Genomic DNA, 19989 nt, shown 5'->3' with positions numbered 1-19989 from the left:
GTTACACAGGTAAACACACATGCTTGAAAAAGAAATGCTGATTCAGATTGCATCGCGGGAGTAGGCATTGCAAAAGAACCAGAACAGCATGAAATACACGTAATAATGTGCAACAGCTCTAATAAAGGGGTTTTATCGAAACGCAAGAACTCTTAATTCCCGCTGTCACTCTTCTCCCGTCTGCCGAAATAGCGTAGTTGGGAGAGTGTTAAACTGAACATCTAAAGGTCCTTGGCTCGATCCCGGTTTTTTGCGTCCAAAGCAATTTTTTGGTAAATCTGTCGGTATACAAGTATTTTGCATCAATTCTGAGGAGTGAAACGGTTACGCAGGTGAACACACATGCTTAATAAAGAAATGCTGATTCAGATTGCATCGTTGGAGCAGGCATTGCAAAAGAACCGGAACAGCGTGAAATACATGTAGTAATGTGCAACAGCTCTAATAAAGCAGTTTTACCGAAGCGCAAGAACTGCTAGATCCCGCTGTCACTCTTCTCCCGTCTGCTGAAATAGCTCAGTTGGGAGAGCGTTAATCTGAACATATAAAGGTCCTTGGCTCGATCTCGGGTTTCGTCGTCCAAAGCACGATTTGTTAAATCTGTCGGTATACAAGTATTTTGCAAAAATTCTAACGAGTGAAACGGTTACGCAGGTGAACACACCTGCTTGATAAAAAAATGCTGATTCAGATTGCATCGCAGGAGTAGGCATTGCAAAAGAACCAGAACAGCGTGAAATACACGTAATAATGTGCAACAGCTCTAATAAAGCGGTTTACCAAAACGCAAAAACTCTTAAATCCCGCTGTCACTCTTCTCCCGTCTGCCGAAATAGCGCAGTTGGGAGAGCGTTAAACTTAACATCTAAAGGTCCTTGGCTCGATCCCGGGTTTCTGCGTCCAAAGCACTTTTTGGTTAAATCTCTCGGTATACAAGTATTTTGCAATACTTCTAACGAGTGAAACGGTTACGCAAGTGAACACACATGCTTGAAAAAGAAATGCTGATTCAGATTGCATAGCGGAAGTAGGCATTGCAAAAGAACCAGAACAGCGTGAAATACAAATAATAATGTGCAACAGCTCAAATTAAGCGGTTTCACCGAAACGCATGAACTCCTAAATTCCGCTGTCACTCTTCTCCCGTCTGCCGAAATAGCGCAGTTGGGAGAGCGTTAGACTGAAAATCTAAAGGTCCTTGGCTCGATCCCGGGTTTCGGCGTCCAGAGCAATTTTTTGTTAAATCTCTCGGTATACAAGTATTTCGCAATAATTTTAACGAGTGAAACGGTTACGCAGGTGAACACACCTGCTTGATAAAGAAATGCTGATTCAGATTGCATCGCAGGAGTAGGCATTGCAAAAGAACCAGAACAGCGTGAAATACACGTAATAATGTGCAACAGCTCTAATAAAGTGGTTTTACCAAAACGCAAGAACTCTTAAATCCCGCTGTCACTCTTCTCCCGTCTGCCGAAATAGCGCAGTTGGGAGAGCGTTAAACCTAACATCTAAAGGTCCTTGGCTCGATCTCGGGTTTCTGCGTCCAAAGCACTTTTTGGTTAAATCTCTCGGTATACAAGTATTTTGCAATACTTCTAACGAGTGAAACGGTTACGCAGGTGAACACACATGCTTGAAAAAGAAATGCTGATTCAGATTGCATCGCGGAAGTAGGCATTGCAAAAGAACCAGAACAGCGTGAAATACAAATAATAATGTGCAACAGCTCAAATAAAGCGGTTTCACCGAAACGCAAGAACTCTTAAATCCCGCTGTCACTCTTCTCCCGTCTGCCGAAATAGCGCAGTTGGGAGAGCGTTAGACTGAAAATCTAAAGGTCCTTGGCTCGATCCCGGGTTTCGGCGTCCAGAGCAATTTTTTGGTAAATCTGTCGGTATACAAGTATTTTGCATCAATTCTGAGGAGTAAAACGGTTACGCAGGTGAACACACATGCTTGATAAAGAAATGCTGATTCAGATTGCATCGCGGGAGTAGGCATTGCAAAAGAACCGGAACAGCGTGAAATACACGTAATAATGTGCAACAGCTCTAATAAAGCGGTTTTACCGGAACGCAAGAACTCTTAAATCCCGCTGTCACTCTTCTCCCGTCTGCTGAAATAGCTCAGTTGGGAGAGCGTTAATCTGAACATATAAAGGTCCTTGGCTCGATCCCGGGTTTCAGCGTCCAAAGCACAATTTTGTTACATCTGTCGCTATACAAGTATTTCGCAATAATTCTAACGAGTGAAACGGTTACGCAGGTGAACACACCTGCTTGATAAAGAAATGCTGATTCAGATTGCATCGCAGGAGTAGGCATTGCAAAAGAACCAGAACAGCGTGAAATACACGTAATAATGTGCAACAGCTCTAATAAAGCGGTTTTACGAAAACGCAAGAACTCTTAAATCCCGCTGTCACTCTTCTCCCGTCTGCCGAAATAGCACAGTTGAGAGAGCGTTAAACTTAACATCTAAAGGTCCTTGGCTCGATCCCGGGTTTCTGCGTCCAAAGCACTTTTTGGTTAAATCTCTCGGTATACAAGTATTTTGCAATACTTCTAACGAGTCAAACGGTTACGCAGGTGAACACACATGCTTGAAAAAGAAATGATGATTCAGATTGCATCGCGGGAGTAGGCATTGCAAAAGAACCAGAACAGCGTGAAATACACGTAATAATGTGCAACAGCTCTAATAAAGCGGTTTTACCGAAACGCAAGAACTCTTAAATCCCGCTGTCACTCTTCTCCCGTCTGCCGAAATAGCGCAGTTGGGAGAGCGTTAGACTGAAAATCTAAAGGTCCTTGGCTTGATCCCGGGTTTCGGCGTCCAGAGCAATTTTTTGGTAAATCTGTCGGTATACAAGTATTTTGCATCAATTCTGAGGAGTAAAACGGTTACGCAGGTGAACACACATGCTTGATAAAGAAATGCTGATTCAGATTGCATCGCGGGAGTAGGCATTGCAAAAGAACCGGAACAGCGTGAAATACACGTAATAATGTGCAACAGCTCTAATAAAGCGGTTTTACCGGAACGCAAGAACTCTTAAATCCCGCTGTCACTCTTCTCCCGTCTGCCGAAATAAAGCAGTTGGGAGAGCGTTAAACTGAACATCTAAAGGTCCTTGGCTTGATCCCGGGTTTCAGTGTCCAAAGCACTTTTTTGTTGAATCTGTCGGTATACAAGTATATCGCAATAATTCTAACGAGTGAAATGGTTACGCAGGTGAACACACATGCTTGATAAAGAAATGCTGATTCAGATTGCATCGCGGGAGTAGGCATTGCAAAAGAACAGGAACAGCGTGAAATACGCGTGATAATGTGCAACAGCTCTAATAAAGCGGTTTTACCAGAACGCAAGAACTCTGAAATCCCGCTGTCACTCTTCTCCCGTCTGCCGAAATAGCGCAGCTGGGAGAGCGTTAAACTGAACATCTAAAGGTCCTTGGCTCGATCCCGGGTTTCAGGGTCCAAAGCACTTTTTTGTTAAATCTGTCGGTATACAAGTATTTCGCAATAGTTCTAACGAGTGAAACGGTTACGCAGGTAAACACACGTGCTTGAAAAGAAATGCTGATTCAGATTGCATCGCAACAGTAGGCGTTGCAAAAGAACCGGAACAGCGTGAAAGACATGTAGTAATGTGCAACAGCTCTAATAAAGCAGTTTTTCCGAAGCGCAAGAACTGTTAAATCCCGGTGTCACTTTTCTGCCGTCTGCTGAAATAGCTCAGTTGGGAGAGCGTTCAACTGAACATCTAGAGGTCCTTGGCTCGATCCCGGGTTTCAGCGTCCAAAGCACTTTTTTGTTAAATCTGTCGGTATACAAGTATTTTGCAAGAATTCTAACGAGTGAAACGGTAACGCAGCTGAACACACCTGCTTGATAAAGAAATGTTGATTCAGATTACATCGCGACAATAGGCGTTGCAAAAGAACCAGAACAGCGTGAAAGACATGTAGTAATGTGCAACAGCTCTAATAAAGCAGTTTTACCGAAGCGCAAGAACTGCTAGATCCCGCTGTCACACTTCTCCCGTCTGCTGAAATAGCTCAGTTAGGAGAGCGTTAATCTGAACATATAAAGGTCCTTATATCGATCCCGGATTTCGGCGTTCAAAGCACGATTTGTTAAATCTGCCGGTATACAAGTATTTGCAATACTTCGAACGAGTGAAACGGTTACGCAGGTGAACACACATGCTTGAAAAAGAAATGCTGATTCAGATTGCATCGCGGGAGTAGGCATTGCAAAAGAACCAGAACAGCGTGAAATACACGTAATAATGTGCAACAGCTCTAATAAAGCGGTTTTACCGAAACGCATGAACTCTTAAATCCCGCTGTCACTCTTCTCCCGTCTGCCGAAATAGCGCAGTTGGGAGAGCGTTAGACTGAAAATCTAAAGGTCCTTGGCTTGATCCCGGGTTTCGGCGTCCAGAGCAATTTTTTGGTAAATCAGTCGGTATACAAGTATTTTGCATCAATTCTGAGGAGTGAAACGGTTACGTAGGTGAACACACATGCTTGATAAAGAAATGCTGATTCAGATTGCATCGCGGGAGTAGGCATTGCAAAAGAACCGGAACAGCGTGAAATACACGTAATAATGTGCAACAGCTCTAATAAAGCGGTTTTACGGAAACGCAAGAACTCTTAATTCCCGCTGTGACTCTTCTCCCGTCTGCCGAAATAGCGCAGTTGGGAGAGCGTTAAACTGAACATCTAAACGTCCTTGGCTCGATCCCGGGTTTCTGCGTCCAAAGCAATTTTTTGGTAAATCTGTCGGTATACAAGTATTTTGCATCAATACTGAGGAGTGAAACGGTTACGCAGGTGAACACACATGCTTGATAAAGAAATGCTGATTCAGATTGCATCGCGGGAGTAGGCATTGCAAAAGAACCGGAACAGCGTGAAATACACGTAATATTGTGCAACAGCTCTAATAAAGCGGTTTTACCGGAACGCCAGAACTTTAAAATGCCACTTTCACTCTTCTCCCGTATGCCGAAATAGCTCAGTTCGGAGATCGTTAGACTGAAAATCTAAAGGTCCTTGGCTCGATCCCGGCTTTCGGCGTCCAGAGAACTTTTTGTTAAATCTCTCGGTATACAAGTATTTTGCAATACCTCTAACGAGTGAAACGTTTACGCAGGTGAACACACATGCTTGATAAAGAAATGCTGATTCAGATTGCATCGCGGCAGTAGGTGTTGCAAATAAACCGGAACAGCGTGAAAGACATGTAATAATGTGCAACAGCTCTAATGAAGCGATTTTACCCAAACGCAAGAACTTTTAAATCCCGCTGTCACTCTTCTCCCGTCTGCCGAAATAGCTCAGTTGGGAGAGCGTTAAACTGAACATCTAAAGGTCCTTGGCTTGATCCCGGATTTCAGCGTCCAAAGCACTTTTTTGTTGAATCTGTCGGTATACAAGTATTTCGCAATAATTCTAACGAGTGAAACGGTTACGCAGGTGAACACACCTGCTTGATAAAGAAATGCTGATTCAGATTGCATCGCAGGAGTAGGCATTGCAAAAGAACCAGAACAGCGTGAAATACACGTAATAATGTGCAACAGCTCTAATAAAGTGGTTTTACGAAAACGCAAGAACTGTTAGATCCCGCTGTCTCTCTTCTCCCGTCTGCCGAAATAGCGCAGTTGGGAGAGCGTTAAACTGAACATCTAAAGGTTCTTGGCTGGATCCAGGGTTTCGGCGTCCAAAGCACGATTTGTTAAATCCGTCGTTATACAAGTATTTTGCAATAAATCTAACGAGTGAAACAGTTACGCAGGTAAACACTCATGCTTGATAATGAAATGCTGATTCAGATTGCATCGCGGGAGTAGGCATTGCGAAAGAACCGGAACAGCGTGAAAGACATGTAATAATGAGCAACAGCTTTAATAAAGCGGTTTGACCGAAGCGCAAGAACTGTTAGATCCCGCTGTCTCTCTTCTCCCGTCTGCCGAAATAGCGCAGTTGGGAGAGCGTTAAACTTAACATCTAAAGGTCCTTGGCTCGATCCCGGGTTTCTACGTCCAAAGCACTTTTTGGTTAAATCTCTCGGTATACAAGTATTTTGCAATACTTCTAACGAGTGAAACGGTTACGCAAGTGAACACACATGCTTGAAAAAGAAATGCTGATTCAGATTGCATAGCGGAAGTAGGCATTGCAAAAGAACCAGAACAGCGTGAAATACAAATAATAATGTGCAACAGCTCAAATTAAGCGGTTTCACCGAAACGCAAGAACTCCTAAATTCCGCTGTCACTCTTCTCCCGTCTGCCGAAATAGCGCAGTTGGGAGAGCGTTAGACTGAAAATCTAAAGGTCCTTGGCTCGATCCCGGGTTTCGGCGTCCAGAGCAATTTTTTGTTAAATCTCTCGGTATACAAGTATTTCGCAATAATTTTAACGAGTGAAACGGTTACGCAGGTGAACACACCTGCTTGATAAAGAAATGCTGATTCAGATTGCATCGCAGGAGTAGGCATTGCAAAAGAACCAGAACAGCGTGAAATACACGTAATAATGTGCAACAGCTCTAATAAAGTGGTTTTACCAAAACGCAAGAACTCTTAAATCCCGCTGTCACTCTTCTCCCGTCTGCCGAAATAGCGCAGTTGGGAGAGCGTTAAACCTAACATCTAAAGGTCCTTGGCTCGATCTCGGGTTTCTGCGTCCAAAGCACTTTTTGGTTAAATCTCTCGGTATACAAGTATTTTGCAATACTTCTAACGAGTGAAACGGTTACGCAGGTGAACACACATGCTTGAAAAAGAAATGCTGATTCAGATTGCATCGCGGAAGTAGGCATTGCAAAAGAACCAGAACAGCGTGAAATACAAATAATAATGTGCAACAGCTCAAATAAAGCGGTTTCACCGAAACGCAAGAACTCTTAAATCCCGCTGTCACTCTTCTCCCGTCTGCCGAAATAGCGCAGTTGGGAGAGCGTTAGACTGAAAATCTAAAGGTCCTTGGCTCGATCCCGGGTTTCGGCGTCCAGAGCAATTTTTTGGTAAATCTGTCGGTATACAAGTATTTTGCATCAATTCTGAGGAGTAAAACGGTTACGCAGGTGAACACACATGCTTGATAAAGAAATGCTGATTCAGATTGCATCGCGGGAGTAGGCATTGCAAAAGAACCGGAACAGCGTGAAATACACGTAATAATGTGCAACAGCTCTAATAAAGCGGTTTTACCGGAACGCAAGAACTCTTAAATCCCGCTGTCACTCTTCTCCCGTCTGCTGAAATAGCTCAGTTGGGAGAGCGTTAATCTGAACATATAAAGGTCCTTGGCTCGATCCCGGGTTTCAGCGTCCAAAGCACAATTTTGTTACATCTGTCGCTATACAAGTATTTCGCAATAATTCTAACGAGTGAAACGGTTACGCAGGTGAACACACCTGCTTGATAAAGAAATGCTGATTCAGATTGCATCGCAGGAGTAGGCATTGCAAAAGAACCAGAACAGCGTGAAATACACGTAATAATGTGCAACAGCTCTAATAAAGCGGTTTTACGAAAACGCAAGAACTCTTAAATCCCGCTGTCACTCTTCTCCCGTCTGCCGAAATAGCACAGTTGAGAGAGCGTTAAACTTAACATCTAAAGGTCCTTGGCTCGATCCCGGGTTTCTGCGTCCAAAGCACTTTTTGGTTAAATCTCTCGGTATACAAGTATTTTGCAATACTTATAACGAGTCAAACGGTTACGCAGGTGAACACACATGCTTGAAAAAGAAATGATGATTCAGATTGCATCGCGGGAGTAGGCATTGCAAAAGAACCAGAACAGCGTGAAATACACGTAATAATGTGCAACAGCTCTAATAAAGCGGTTTTACCGAAACGCAAGAACTCTTAAATCCCGCTGTCACTCTTCTCCCGTCTGCCGAAATAGCGCAGTTGGGAGAGCGTTAGACTGAAAATCTAAAGGTCCTTGGCTTGATCCCGGGTTTCGGCGTCCAGAGCAATTTTTTGGTAAATCTGTCGGTATACAAGTATTTTGCATCAATTCTGAGGAGTAAAACGGTTACGCAGGTGAACACACATGCTTGATAAAGAAATGCTGATTCAGATTGCATCGCGGGAGTAGGCATTGCAAAAGAACCGGAACAGCGTGAAATACACGTAATAATGTGCAACAGCTCTAATAAAGCGGTTTTACCGGAACGCAAGAACTCTTAAATCCCGCTGTCACTCTTCTCCCGTCTGCCGAAATAAAGCAGTTGGGAGAGCGTTAAACTGAACATCTAAAGGTCCTTGGCTTGATCCCGGGTTTCAGTGTCCAAAGCACTTTTTTGTTGAATCTGTCGGTATACAAGTATATCGCAATAATTCTAACGAGTGAAATGGTTACGCAGGTGAACACACATGCTTGATAAAGAAATGCTGATTCAGATTGCATCGCGGGAGTAGGCATTGCAAAAGAACAGGAACAGCGTGAAATACGCGTGATAATGTGCAACAGCTCTAATAAAGCGGTTTTACCAGAACGCAAGAACTCTGAAATCCCGCTGTCACTCTTCTCCCGTCTGCCGAAATAGCGCAGCTGGGAGAGCGTTAAACTGAACATCTAAAGGTCCTTGGCTCGATCCCGGGTTTCAGGGTCCAAAGCACTTTTTTGTTAAATCTGTCGGTATACAAGTATTTCGCAATAGTTCTAACGAGTGAAACGGTTACGCAGGTAAACACACGTGCTTGAAAAGAAATGCTGATTCAGATTGCATCGCAACAGTAGGCGTTGCAAAAGAACCGGAACAGCGTGAAAGACATGTAGTAATGTGCAACAGCTCTAATAAAGCAGTTTTTCCGAAGCGCAAGAACTGTTAAATCCCGCTGTCACTTTTCTGCCGTCTGCTGAAATAGCTCAGTTGGGAGAGCGTTAAACTGAACATCTAAAGGTCCTTAGCTCGATCCCGGGTTTCAGCGTCCAAAGCACTTTTTTGTTAAATCTGTCGGTATACAAGTATTTGGCAATAATTCTAACGAGTGAAACGGTTACGCAGGTGAACACACCTGCTTGATAAAGAAATGCTGATTCAGATTGCATCGCGATAGTAGGCGTTGCAAAAGAACCGGAACAGCGTGAAAGACATGTAGTAAAGTGCAACAGCTCTATTAAAGCAGTTTTTACCGAAGCGCAAGAACTGCTAGATCCCGCTGTCACTCTTCTCCCGTCTGCTGAAATAGCTCAGTTGGGAGAGCGTTCAACTGAACATCTAGAGGTCCTTGGCTCGATCCCGGGTTTCAGCGTCCAAAGCACTTTTTTGTTAAATCTGTCGGTATACAAGTATTTTGCAAGAATTCTAACGAGTGAAACGGTAACGCAGCTGAACACACCTGCTTGATAAAGAAATGTTGATTCAGATTACATCGCGACAATAGGCGTTGCAAAAGAACCAGAACAGCGTGAAAGACATGTAGTAATGTGCAACAGCTCTAATAAAGCAGTTTTACCGAAGCGCAAGAACTGCTAGATCCCGCTGTCACACTTCTCCCGTCTGCTGAAATAGCTCAGTTAGGAGAGCGTTAATCTGAACATATAAAGGTCCTTATATCGATCCCGGATTTCGGCGTTCAAAGCACGATTTGTTAAATCTGCCGGTATACAAGTATTTGCAATACTTCGAACGAGTGAAACGGTTACGCAGGTGAACACACATGCTTGAAAAAGAAATGCTGATTCAGATTGCATCGCGGGAGTAGGCATTGCAAAAGAACCAGAACAGCGTGAAATACACGTAATAATGTGCAACAGCTCTAATAAAGCGGTTTTACCGAAACGCAAGAACTCTTAAATCCCGCTGTCACTCTTCTCCCGTCTGCCGAAATAGCGCAGTTGGGAGAGCGTTAGACTGAAAATCTAAAGGTCCTTGGCTTGATCCCGGGTTTCGGCGTCCAGAGCAATTTTTTGGTAAATCAGTCGGTATACAAGTATTTTGCATCAATTCTGAGGAGTGAAACGGTTACGTAGGTGAACACACATGCTTGATAAAGAAATGCTGATTCAGATTGCATCGCGGGAGTAGGCATTGCAAAAGAACCGGAACAGCGTGAAATACACGTAATAATGTGCAACAGCTCTAATAAAGCGGTTTTACGGAAACGCAAGAACTCTTAATTCCCGCTGTGACTCTTCTCCCGTCTGCCGAAATAGCGCAGTTGGGAGAGCGTTAAACTGAACATCTAAACGTCCTTGGCTCGATCCCGGGTTTCTGCGTCCAAAGCAATTTTTTGGTAAATCTGTCGGTATACAAGTATTTTGCATCAATACTGAGGAGTGAAACGGTTACGCAGGTGAACACACATGCTTGATAAAGAAATGCTGATTCAGATTGCATCGCGGGAGTAGGCATTGCAAAAGAACCGGAACAGCGTGAAATACACGTAATATTGTGCAACAGCTCTAATAAAGCGGTTTTACCGGAACGCCAGAACTCTTAAATGCCGCTGTCACTCTTCTCCCGTTTGCCGAAATAGCGCAGTTGGCAGAGCGTTAAACTGAACATCTAAAGGTCCTTGGCTCGATCCCGGGTTTCAGCGTCCAAAGCACTTTTTTGTTAAATCTGTCGGTATACAAGTATTTCGCAATAATTCTAACGAGTGAAACGGTTACGCAGGTAAACACACGCGCTTGAAAAAGAAATGCTGATTCAGATTGCATCGCAACAGTAGGCGTTGCAAAAGAACCGGAACAGCGTGAAAGACATGTAGTAATGTGCAACAGCTCTAATAAAGCAGTTTTACCGAAGCGCAAGAACTGCTAGATCCCGCTGTCACTCTTCTCCCGTCTGCTGAAATAGCTCAGTTGGGAGAGCTTTAATCTGAACATATAAAGGTCCTTGGCTCGATCTCGGGTTTCGTCGTCCAAAGCACGATTTGTTAAATCTGTCGGTATACAAGTATTTTGCAAAAATTCTAACGAGTGAAACGGTTACGCAGGTGAACACACCTGCTTGATAAAGAAATGCTGATTCAGATTGCATCGCAGGAGCTGGCATTGCAAAAGAACCAGAACAGCGTGAAATACACGTAATAATGTGCAACAGCTCTAATAAAGCGGTTTACCAAAACGCAGAAACTTTTAAATCCCGCTGTCACTCTTCTCCCGTCTGCCGAAATAGCTCAGTTGGGAGAGCGTTAAACTGAACATCTAAAGGTTCTTGGCTGGATCCCGGGTTTCGGCGTCCAAAGCACGATTTGTTAAATCCGTCCTTATACAAGTATTTTGCAATAATTCTAACGAGTGAAACGGTTCGCAGATAAACACACATTCTTGATAAAGAAATGCTGATTCAGATTGCATCGCGGGAGTAGGCATTGCGAAAGAACCGGAACAGCGTGAAAGACATGTAATAATGAGCAACAGCTTTAATAAAGCGGTTTGACCGAAGCGCAAGAACTGTTAGATCCCGCTGTCTCTCTTCTCCCGTCTGCTGAAATAGCTCAGTTGGGAGAGCGTTAAACTTAACATATAAAGGTCCTTATATCGATCCCGGGTTTCGGCGTTCAAAGCACGATTTGTTAAATCTGCCGGTATACAAGTATTTGCAATATTCTTAACGAGTGAAACGGTTACGCAGGTGAACACACATGCTTGATAAAGAAATGCTGATTCAGATTGCATGGCGGCAGTAGGCGATGGAAAAGAACCGGAACAGCGTGAAAGACATGTAATAATGTGCAACAGCTCTAATAAAGCGGTTTTACCAAAACGCAAGAACTCTTTAATCCCGCTGTCACTCTTCTCCCATCTGCCGAAATAGCGCAGTTGGGAGAGCGTTAAACTTAACATCTAAAGGTCCTTGGCTCGATCCCGGGTTTCTGCGTCCAAAGCACTTTTTGGTTAAATTTCTCGGTATACAAGTATTTTGCAATACTTCTAACGAGTGAAACGGTTACGCAGGTGAACACACATGCTTGAAAAAGAAATGCTGATTCAGATTGCATCGCGGGAGTAGGCATTGCAAAAGAACCAGAACAGCGTAAAATACACGTAATAATGTGCAACAGCTCTAATAAAGCGGTTTTACCGAAACGCAAGAACTCTTAAATCCCGCTGTCACTCTTCTCCCGTCTGCCGAAATAGCTCAGTTGGGAGAGCGTTAAACTGAACATCTAAAGGTTCTTGGCTGGATCCCGGGTTTCGGCGTCCAAAGCACGATTTGTTAAATCCGTCGTTATACAAGTATTTTGCAATAATTCTAACGAGTGAAACGGTTACGCAGGTAAACACACATGCTTGATAAAGAAATGCTGATTCAGATTGCATCGCGGGAGTAGGCATTGCGAAAGAACCGGAACAGCGTGAAAGACATGTAATAATGAGCAACAGCTTTAATAAAGGGGTTTGACCGAAGCGCAAGAACTGTTAGATCCCGCTGTCTCTCTTCTCCCGTCTGCTGAAATAGCTCAGTTGGGAGAGCGTTAAACTTAACATATAAAGGTCCTTATATCGATCCCGGGTTTCGGCGTTCAAAGCACGATTTGTTAAATCTGCCGGTATACAAGTATTTGCAATATTCCTAACGAGTGAAACGGTTACGCAGGTGAACACACATGCTTGATAAAGAAATGCTGATTCAGATTGCATGGCGGCAGTAGGCGTTGCAAAAGAACCGGAACCGCGTGAAAGACATGTAGTAATGTGCAACAGCCCTAATAAAGCAGTTTTACTGAAACGCAAGAACTTTAAAATGCCACTTTCACTCTTCTCCCGTATGCCGAAATAGATCAGTTCGGAGATCGTTAGACTGAAAATCTAAAGGTCCTTGGCTCGATCCCGGCTTTCGGCGTCCAGAGAACTTTTTGTTAAATCTCTCGGTATACAAGTATTTTGCAATACCTCTAACGAGTGAAACGTTTACGCAGGTGAACACGCATGCTTGATAAAGAAATGCTGATTCAGATTGCATCGCGGCAGTAGGCGTTGCAAATAAACCGGAACAGCGTGAAAGACATGTAATAATGTGCAACAGCTCTAATGAAGCGATTTTACCCAAACGCAAGAACTTTTAAATCCCGCTGTCACTCTTCTCCTGTCTGCCGAAATAGCTCAGTTGGGAGAGCGTTAAACTGAACATCTAAAGGTCCTTGGCTTGATCCCGGGTTTCAGCGTCCAAAGCACTTTTTTGTTGAATCTGTCGGTATACAAGTATTTCGCAATAATTCTAACGAGTGAAACGGTTACGCAGGTGAACACACCTGCTTGATAAAGAAATGCTGATTCAGATTGCATCGCAGGAGTAGGCATTGCAAAAGAACCAGAACAGCGTGAAATACACGTAATAATGTGCAACAGCTCTAATAAAGCGGTTTTACGAAAACGCAAGAACTCTTAAATCCCGCTGTCACTCTTCTCCCGTCTGCCGAAATAGCACAGTTGAGAGAGCGTTAAACTTAACATCTAAAGGTCCTTGGCTCGATCCCGGGTTTCTGCGTCCAAAGCACTTTTTGGTTAAATCTCTCGGTATACAAGTATTTTGCAATACTTCTAACGAGTCAAACGGTTACGCAGGTGAACACACATGCTTGAAAAAGAAATGATGATTCAGATTGCATCGCGGGAGTAGGCATTGCAAAAGAACCAGAACAGCGTGAAATACACGTAATAATGTGCAACAGCTCTAATAAAGCGGTTTTACCGAAACGCAAGAACTCTTAAATCCCGCTGTCACTCTTCTCCCGTCTGCCGAAATAGCGCAGTTGGGAGAGCGTTAGACTGAAAATCTAAAGGTCCTTGGCTTGATCCCGGGTTTCGGCGTCCAGAGCAATTTTTTGGTAAATCTGTCGGTATACAAGTATTTTGCATCAATTCTGAGGAGTGAAACGGTTACGCAGGTGAACACACATGCTTGATAAAGAAATGCTGATTCAGATTGCATCGCGGGAGTAGGCATTGCAAAAGAACCGGAACAGCGTGAAAGACATGTAATAATGAGCAACAGCTTTAATAAAGGGGTTTGACCGAAGCGCAAGAACTGTTAGATCCCGCTGTCTCTCTTCTCCCGTCTGCTGAAATAGCTCAGTTGGGAGAGCGTTAAACTTAACATATAAAGGTCCTTATATCGATCCCGGGTTTCGGCGTTCAAAGCACGATTTGTTAAATCTGCCGGTATACAAGTATTTGCAATATTCCTAACGAGTGAAACGGTTACGCAGGTGAACACACATGCTTGATAAAGAAATGCTGATTCAGATTGCATGGCGGCAGTAGGCGTTGCAAAAGAACCGGAACCGCGTGAAAGACATGTAGTAATGTGCAACAGCCCTAATAAAGCAGTTTTACTGAAACGCAAGAACTTTAAAATGCCACTTTCACTCTTCTCCCGTATGCCGAAATAGATCAGTTCGGAGATCGTTAGACTGAAAATCTAAAGGTCCTTGGCTCGATCCCGGCTTTCGGCGTCCAGAGAACTTTTTGTTAAATCTCTCGGTATACAAGTATTTTGCAATACCTCTAACGAGTGAAACGTTTACGCAGGTGAACACGCATGCTTGATAAAGAAATGCTGATTCAGATTGCATCGCGGCAGTAGGCGTTGCAAATAAACCGGAACAGCGTGAAAGACATGTAATAATGTGCAACAGCTCTAATGAAGCGATTTTACCCAAACGCAAGAACTTTTAAATCCCGCTGTCACTCTTCTCCTGTCTGCCGAAATAGCTCAGTTGGGAGAGCGTTAAACTGAACATCTAAAGGTCCTTGGCTTGATCCCGGGTTTCAGCGTCCAAAGCACTTTTTTGTTGAATCTGTCGGTATACAAGTATTTCGCAATAATTCTAACGAGTGAAACGGTTACGCAGGTGAACACACCTGCTTGATAAAGAAATGCTGATTCAGATTGCATCGCAGGAGTAGGCATTGCAAAAGAACCAGAACAGCGTGAAATACACGTAATAATGTGCAACAGCTCTAATAAAGCGGTTTTACGAAAACGCAAGAACTCTTAAATCCCGCTGTCACTCTTCTCCCGTCTGCCGAAATAGCACAGTTGAGAGAGCGTTAAACTTAACATCTAAAGGTCCTTGGCTCGATCCCGGGTTTCTGCGTCCAAAGCACTTTTTGGTTAAATCTCTCGGTATACAAGTATTTTGCAATACTTCTAACGAGTCAAACGGTTACGCAGGTGAACACACATGCTTGAAAAAGAAATGATGATTCAGATTGCATCGCGGGAGTAGGCATTGCAAAAGAACCAGAACAGCGTGAAATACACGTAATAATGTGCAACAGCTCTAATAAAGCGGTTTTACCGAAACGCAAGAACTCTTAAATCCCGCTGTCACTCTTCTCCCGTCTGCCGAAATAGCGCAGTTGGGAGAGCGTTAGACTGAAAATCTAAAGGTCCTTGGCTTGATCCCGGGTTTCGGCGTCCAGAGCAATTTTTTGGTAAATCTGTCGGTATACAAGTATTTTGCATCAATTCTGAGGAGTGAAACGGTTACGCAGGTGAACACACATGCTTGATAAAGAAATGCTGATTCAGATTGCATCGCGGGAGTAGGCATTGCAAAAGAACCGGAACAGCGTGAAATACACGTAATAATGTGCAACAGCTCTAATAAAGCGGTTTTACCGGAACGCAAGAACTCTTAAATCCCGCTGTCACTCTTCTCCCGTCTGCCGAAATAAAGCAGTTGGGAGAGCGTTAAACTGAACATCTAAAGGTCCTTGGCTTGATCCCGGGTTTCAGTGTCCAAAGCACTTTTTTGTTGAATCTGTCGGTATACAAGTATATCGCAATAATTCTAACGAGTGAAATGGTTACGCAGGTGAACACACATGCTTGATAAAGAAATGCTGATTCAGATTGCATCGCGGGAGTAGGCATTGCAAAAGAACAGGAACAGCGTGAAATACGCGTAATAATGTGCAACAGCTCTAATAAAGCGGTTTTACCAGAACGCAAGAACTCTGAAATCCCGCTGTCACTCTTCTCCCGTCTGCCGAAATAGCGCAGCTGGGAGAGCGTTAAACTGAACATCTAAAGGTCCTTGGCTCGATCCCGGGTTTCAGGGTCCAAAGCACTTTTTTGTTAAATCTGTCGGTATACAAGTATTTCGCAATAGTTCTAACGAGTGAAACGGTTACGCAGGTAAACACACGTGCTTGAAAAGAAATGCTGATTCAGATTGCATCGCAACAGTAGGCGTTGCAAAAGAACCGGAACAGCGTGAAAGACATGTAGTAATGTGCAACAGCTCTAATAAAGCAGTTTTTCCGAAGCGCAAGAACTGTTAAATCCCGCTGTCACTTTTCTGCCGTCTGCTGAAATAGCTCAGTTGGGAGAGCGTTAAACTGAACATCTAAAGGTCCTTAGCTCGATCCCGGGTTTCAGCGTCCAAAGCACTTTTTTGTTAAATCTGTCGGTATACAAGTATTTGGCAATAATTCTAACGAGTGAAACGGTTACGCAGGTGAACACACCTGCTTGATAAAGAAATGCTGATTCAGATTGCATCGCGATAGTAGGCGTTGCAAAAGAACCGGAACAGCGTGAAAGACATGTAGTAAAGTGCAACAGCTCTATTAAAGCAGTTTTTACCGAAGCGCAAGAACTGCTAGATCCCGCTGTCACTCTTCTCCCGTCTGCTGAAATAGCTCAGTTGGGAGAGCGTTGAACTGAACATCTAGAGGTCCTTGGCTCGATCCCGGGTTTCAGCGTCCAAAGCACTTTTTTGTTAAATCTGTCGGTATACAAGTATTTTGCAAGAATTCTAACGAGTGAAACGGTAACGCAGCTGAACACACCTGCTTGATAAAGAAATGTTGATTCAGATTGCATCGCGACAATAGGCGTTGCAAAAGAACCAGAACAGCGTGAAAGACATGTAGTAATGTGCAACAGCTCTAATAAAGCAGTTTTACCGAAGCGCAAGAACTGCTAGATCCCGCTGTCACTCTTCTCCCGTCTGCCATATAGCTCAGTTGCGAGAGCGTTAAACTGAACATTTAAAGGTCCTTGGCTGGATCCCGGGTTTCGGCGTCCAAAGCACGATTTGTTAAATCCGTCTGTATACATGTATTTGGCAATAATTCTAACGAGTGAAACGGTTACGCAGGTGAACACACATGCTTGATAAAGAAAGGCTGATTCGGATTGCATCGCGACAGTAGGTGTTGCGAAAGAACCGGAACATCGTGAAAGACATGTAGTAATGTGCAAAAGCTCTAATAAAGTGGTTTTACCGAAGCGCAAGAACTGTTAGATCCCGCTGTCTCTCTTCTCCCGTCTGCTGAAATAGCTCAGTTGGGAGAGCGTTAAACTGAACATATAAAGGTCCTTAAATTGATCCAGGGTATCGGCGTTCAAAGCACGATTTGTTAAATCTGCAGCTATACAAGTATTTTGCAATAATTCTAACGAATGAAACGGTTACGCAGGTGAACACGCATGCTTCATAAAGAAATGCTGATTCAGATTGCATGGCGGCAGTAGGCGTTGCGAAAGAACCGGAACCGCGTGAAAGACATGTAATAATGTGCAACAGCTCAAATAAAGCGATTTTACCCAAACGCAAGAACTGTTAAGTTCCGCTGTCACTCTTCTCCCGTCTGCCGAAATAGCTCAGTTGGGAGAGCGTTAAACTGAACATCTAAAGGTCCTTGGCTCAATCCCGGGTTTCAGCGTCCAAAGCACTTTTTTTAAATCTCTCGGTATACAAGTATTTGGCAATAATTCTAACGAGTGAAACGGTTACGCAGGTGAACACACCTGCTTGATAAAGAAATGCTGATTCAGATTGCATCGTGACAGTAGGCGTTGCAAAAGAACCGGAACAGCGTGAAAGACATGTAGTAAAGTGCAACAGCTCTAATAAAGCAGTTTTTACCGAAGCGCAAGAACTGCTAGATCCCGCTGTCACTCTTCTCCCGTCTGCTGAAATCGCTCAGTTGGGAGAGCGTTAAACTGAACATCTAGAGGTCCTTGGCTCGATCCCGGGTTTCAGCGTCCAAAGCACTTTTTTGTTAAATCTGTCAGTATACAAGTATTTTGCAAGAATTCTAACGAGTGATACGGTTACGCAGGTGAACACACATGCTTGATAAAGAAATGCTGATTCAGATTGCATCGCGGGAGTAGGCATTGCAAATGAACCGGAACAGCGTGAAATACACGTAATTATGTGCAACAGCTCTAATAAAGCGGTTTTACCGGAACGCAAGAACTCTGAAATCCCGCTGTCACTCTTCTCCCGTCTGCCGAAATAGCGCAGCTGGGAGAGCGTTAAACTGAACATCTAAAGGTCCTTGGCTCGATCCCGGGTTTCAGCGTCCAAAGCACTTTTTTGTTAAATCTGTCGGTATACAAGTATTTTGCAATAGTTCTAACGAGTGAAACGGTTACGCAGGTGAACACACGTGCTTCATAAAGAAATGCTGATTCAGATTGCATGGCGGCAGTAGGCGTTGCGAAAGAACCGGAACCGCGTGAAAGACATGTAATAATGTGCAACAGCTCAAATAAAGCGATTTTACCCAAACGCAAGAACTGTTAAATTCCGCTGTCACTCTTCTCCCGTCTGCCGAAATAGCTCAGTTGGGAGAGCGTTAAACTGAACATCTAAAGGTCCTTGGCTCGATCGCGGGTTTCAGCGTCCAAAGCACTTTTTTTTTAAGTCTCTCGGTATACAAGTATTTGGCAATAATTCTAACGAGTGAAACGGTTACGCAGCTGAACACACCTGCTTGATAAAGAAATGATGATTCAGATTGCATCGTGACAGTAGGCGTTGGAAAAGAACCGGAACAGCGTGAAAGACATGTAGTAAAGTGCAACAGCTCTAATAAAGCAGTTTTTACCGAAGCGCAAGAACTGCTAGATCCCACTGTCACTCTTCTCCCGTCTGCTGAAATCGCTCAGTTGGGAGAGCGTTAAACTGAACATCTAGAGGTCCTTGGCTCGATCCCGGGTTTCAGCGTCCAAAGCACTTTTTTGTTAAATCTGTCGGTATACAAGTATTTCGCAATAGTTCTAACGAGTGAAACGGTTACGCAGGTAAACACACGTGCTTGAAAAGAAATGCTGATTCAGATTGCATCGCAACAGTAGGCGTTGCAAAAGAACCGGAACAGCGTGAAAGACATGTAGTAATGTGCAACAGCTCTAATAAAGCAGTTTTACCGAAGCGCAAGAAGTGCTAGATCCCGCTGTCACTCTTCTCCCGTCTGCTGAAATAGCTCAGTTGGGAGAGCGTTAATCTGAACATATAAAGGTCCTTGGCTCGATCCTGGGTTTCGTAGTCCAAAGCACGATTTGTTAAATCTGTCGGTATACAAGTATTTTGCAAGAATTCTAACGAGTTAAACAGTTACGCAAGTGAACACACATGCTTGATAAAGAAATGCTGAATCAGATTGAATCGCGGCAGTAGGCGTTGCAAAAAAACCGGAACAGCGTGAAAGACACGTATTAATATGCAACCGCTCTAATAAAGCGGTTTTACCAAAACGCAAGAACTGTTAAATCCCGCTGTCACTTTTCTCCCGTCTGCCGAAATAGCTCAGTTTGGAGAGCGTTAAACTGAACATCTAAAGGTCCTTAGCTCGATCCCGGGTTTCAGCGTCCAAAGCACTTTTTTGTTAAATCTGTCGGTATACAAGTATTTCGCAATAATTCTAACGAGTGAAACGGTTACACAGGTGAAAACACATGCTTGACGAAGAAATGCTTATTCAGATTGCATCGCGGCCGTGGGCGTTGCAATGAACCGGAACAGCGTTAAAGACATTTAATAATGTGCAACAGCTCTAATAAAGCAGTCTTGCCGAAACGCAAGAACTGTTAAATCCCGCTGTCACTCTTCTCCCGTCTGCCATATAGCTCAGTTGCGAGAGCGTTAAACTGAACATTTAAAGGTCCTTGGCTGGATCCCGGGTTTCGGCGTCCAAAGCACGATTTGTTAAATCCGTCTGTATACATGTATTTGGCAATAATTCTAACGAG

At 43.8% G+C, this 19989-nt stretch overlaps 12 non-coding genes across 12 annotated transcripts; all 12 read left to right on the top strand.

The window, feature by feature from the left end:
• Window positions 1–1149: 1149 nt before the first annotated feature.
• On the top strand, window positions 1150–1222 carry TRNAF-GAA (transfer RNA phenylalanine (anticodon GAA)). Its single transcript has one exon. It is a non-coding gene; the product is annotated as a tRNA-Phe (tRNA).
• Window positions 1223–1795: 573 nt separating this feature from the next.
• Window positions 1796–1868, top strand: TRNAF-GAA (transfer RNA phenylalanine (anticodon GAA)). The gene has a single exon. It is a non-coding gene; the product is annotated as a tRNA-Phe (tRNA).
• Window positions 1869–2764: 896 nt separating this feature from the next.
• TRNAF-GAA (transfer RNA phenylalanine (anticodon GAA)) lies at window positions 2765–2837 on the top strand. Its single transcript has one exon. It is a non-coding gene; the product is annotated as a tRNA-Phe (tRNA).
• A 1539-nt stretch (window positions 2838–4376) lies between these two features.
• On the top strand, window positions 4377–4449 carry TRNAF-GAA (transfer RNA phenylalanine (anticodon GAA)). Its single transcript has one exon. It is a non-coding gene; the product is annotated as a tRNA-Phe (tRNA).
• Window positions 4450–6312: 1863 nt separating this feature from the next.
• On the top strand, window positions 6313–6385 carry TRNAF-GAA (transfer RNA phenylalanine (anticodon GAA)). The gene has a single exon. It is a non-coding gene; the product is annotated as a tRNA-Phe (tRNA).
• A 573-nt stretch (window positions 6386–6958) lies between these two features.
• TRNAF-GAA (transfer RNA phenylalanine (anticodon GAA)) lies at window positions 6959–7031 on the top strand. The gene has a single exon. It is a non-coding gene; the product is annotated as a tRNA-Phe (tRNA).
• Window positions 7032–7927: 896 nt separating this feature from the next.
• Window positions 7928–8000, top strand: TRNAF-GAA (transfer RNA phenylalanine (anticodon GAA)). The gene has a single exon. It is a non-coding gene; the product is annotated as a tRNA-Phe (tRNA).
• A 1863-nt stretch (window positions 8001–9863) lies between these two features.
• Window positions 9864–9936, top strand: TRNAF-GAA (transfer RNA phenylalanine (anticodon GAA)). The gene has a single exon. It is a non-coding gene; the product is annotated as a tRNA-Phe (tRNA).
• Window positions 9937–13729: 3793 nt separating this feature from the next.
• Window positions 13730–13802, top strand: TRNAF-GAA (transfer RNA phenylalanine (anticodon GAA)). Its single transcript has one exon. It is a non-coding gene; the product is annotated as a tRNA-Phe (tRNA).
• A 1539-nt stretch (window positions 13803–15341) lies between these two features.
• On the top strand, window positions 15342–15414 carry TRNAF-GAA (transfer RNA phenylalanine (anticodon GAA)). The gene has a single exon. It is a non-coding gene; the product is annotated as a tRNA-Phe (tRNA).
• Window positions 15415–16633: 1219 nt separating this feature from the next.
• Window positions 16634–16706, top strand: TRNAF-GAA (transfer RNA phenylalanine (anticodon GAA)). The gene has a single exon. It is a non-coding gene; the product is annotated as a tRNA-Phe (tRNA).
• An 893-nt stretch (window positions 16707–17599) lies between these two features.
• TRNAF-GAA (transfer RNA phenylalanine (anticodon GAA)) lies at window positions 17600–17672 on the top strand. The gene has a single exon. It is a non-coding gene; the product is annotated as a tRNA-Phe (tRNA).
• The last annotated feature ends 2317 nt before the right edge of the window (window positions 17673–19989 follow it).

The sequence above is a fragment of the Rhipicephalus microplus genome, chromosome X (genome assembly GCF_043290135.1).
Source record: "Rhipicephalus microplus isolate Deutch F79 chromosome X, USDA_Rmic, whole genome shotgun sequence".
NCBI lineage: Eukaryota > Metazoa > Arthropoda > Arachnida > Ixodida > Ixodidae > Rhipicephalus > Rhipicephalus microplus.
The sequence above is the reverse complement of the archived record's forward strand: the minus strand, read 5'-3'. Positions and strand labels throughout refer to the sequence as shown.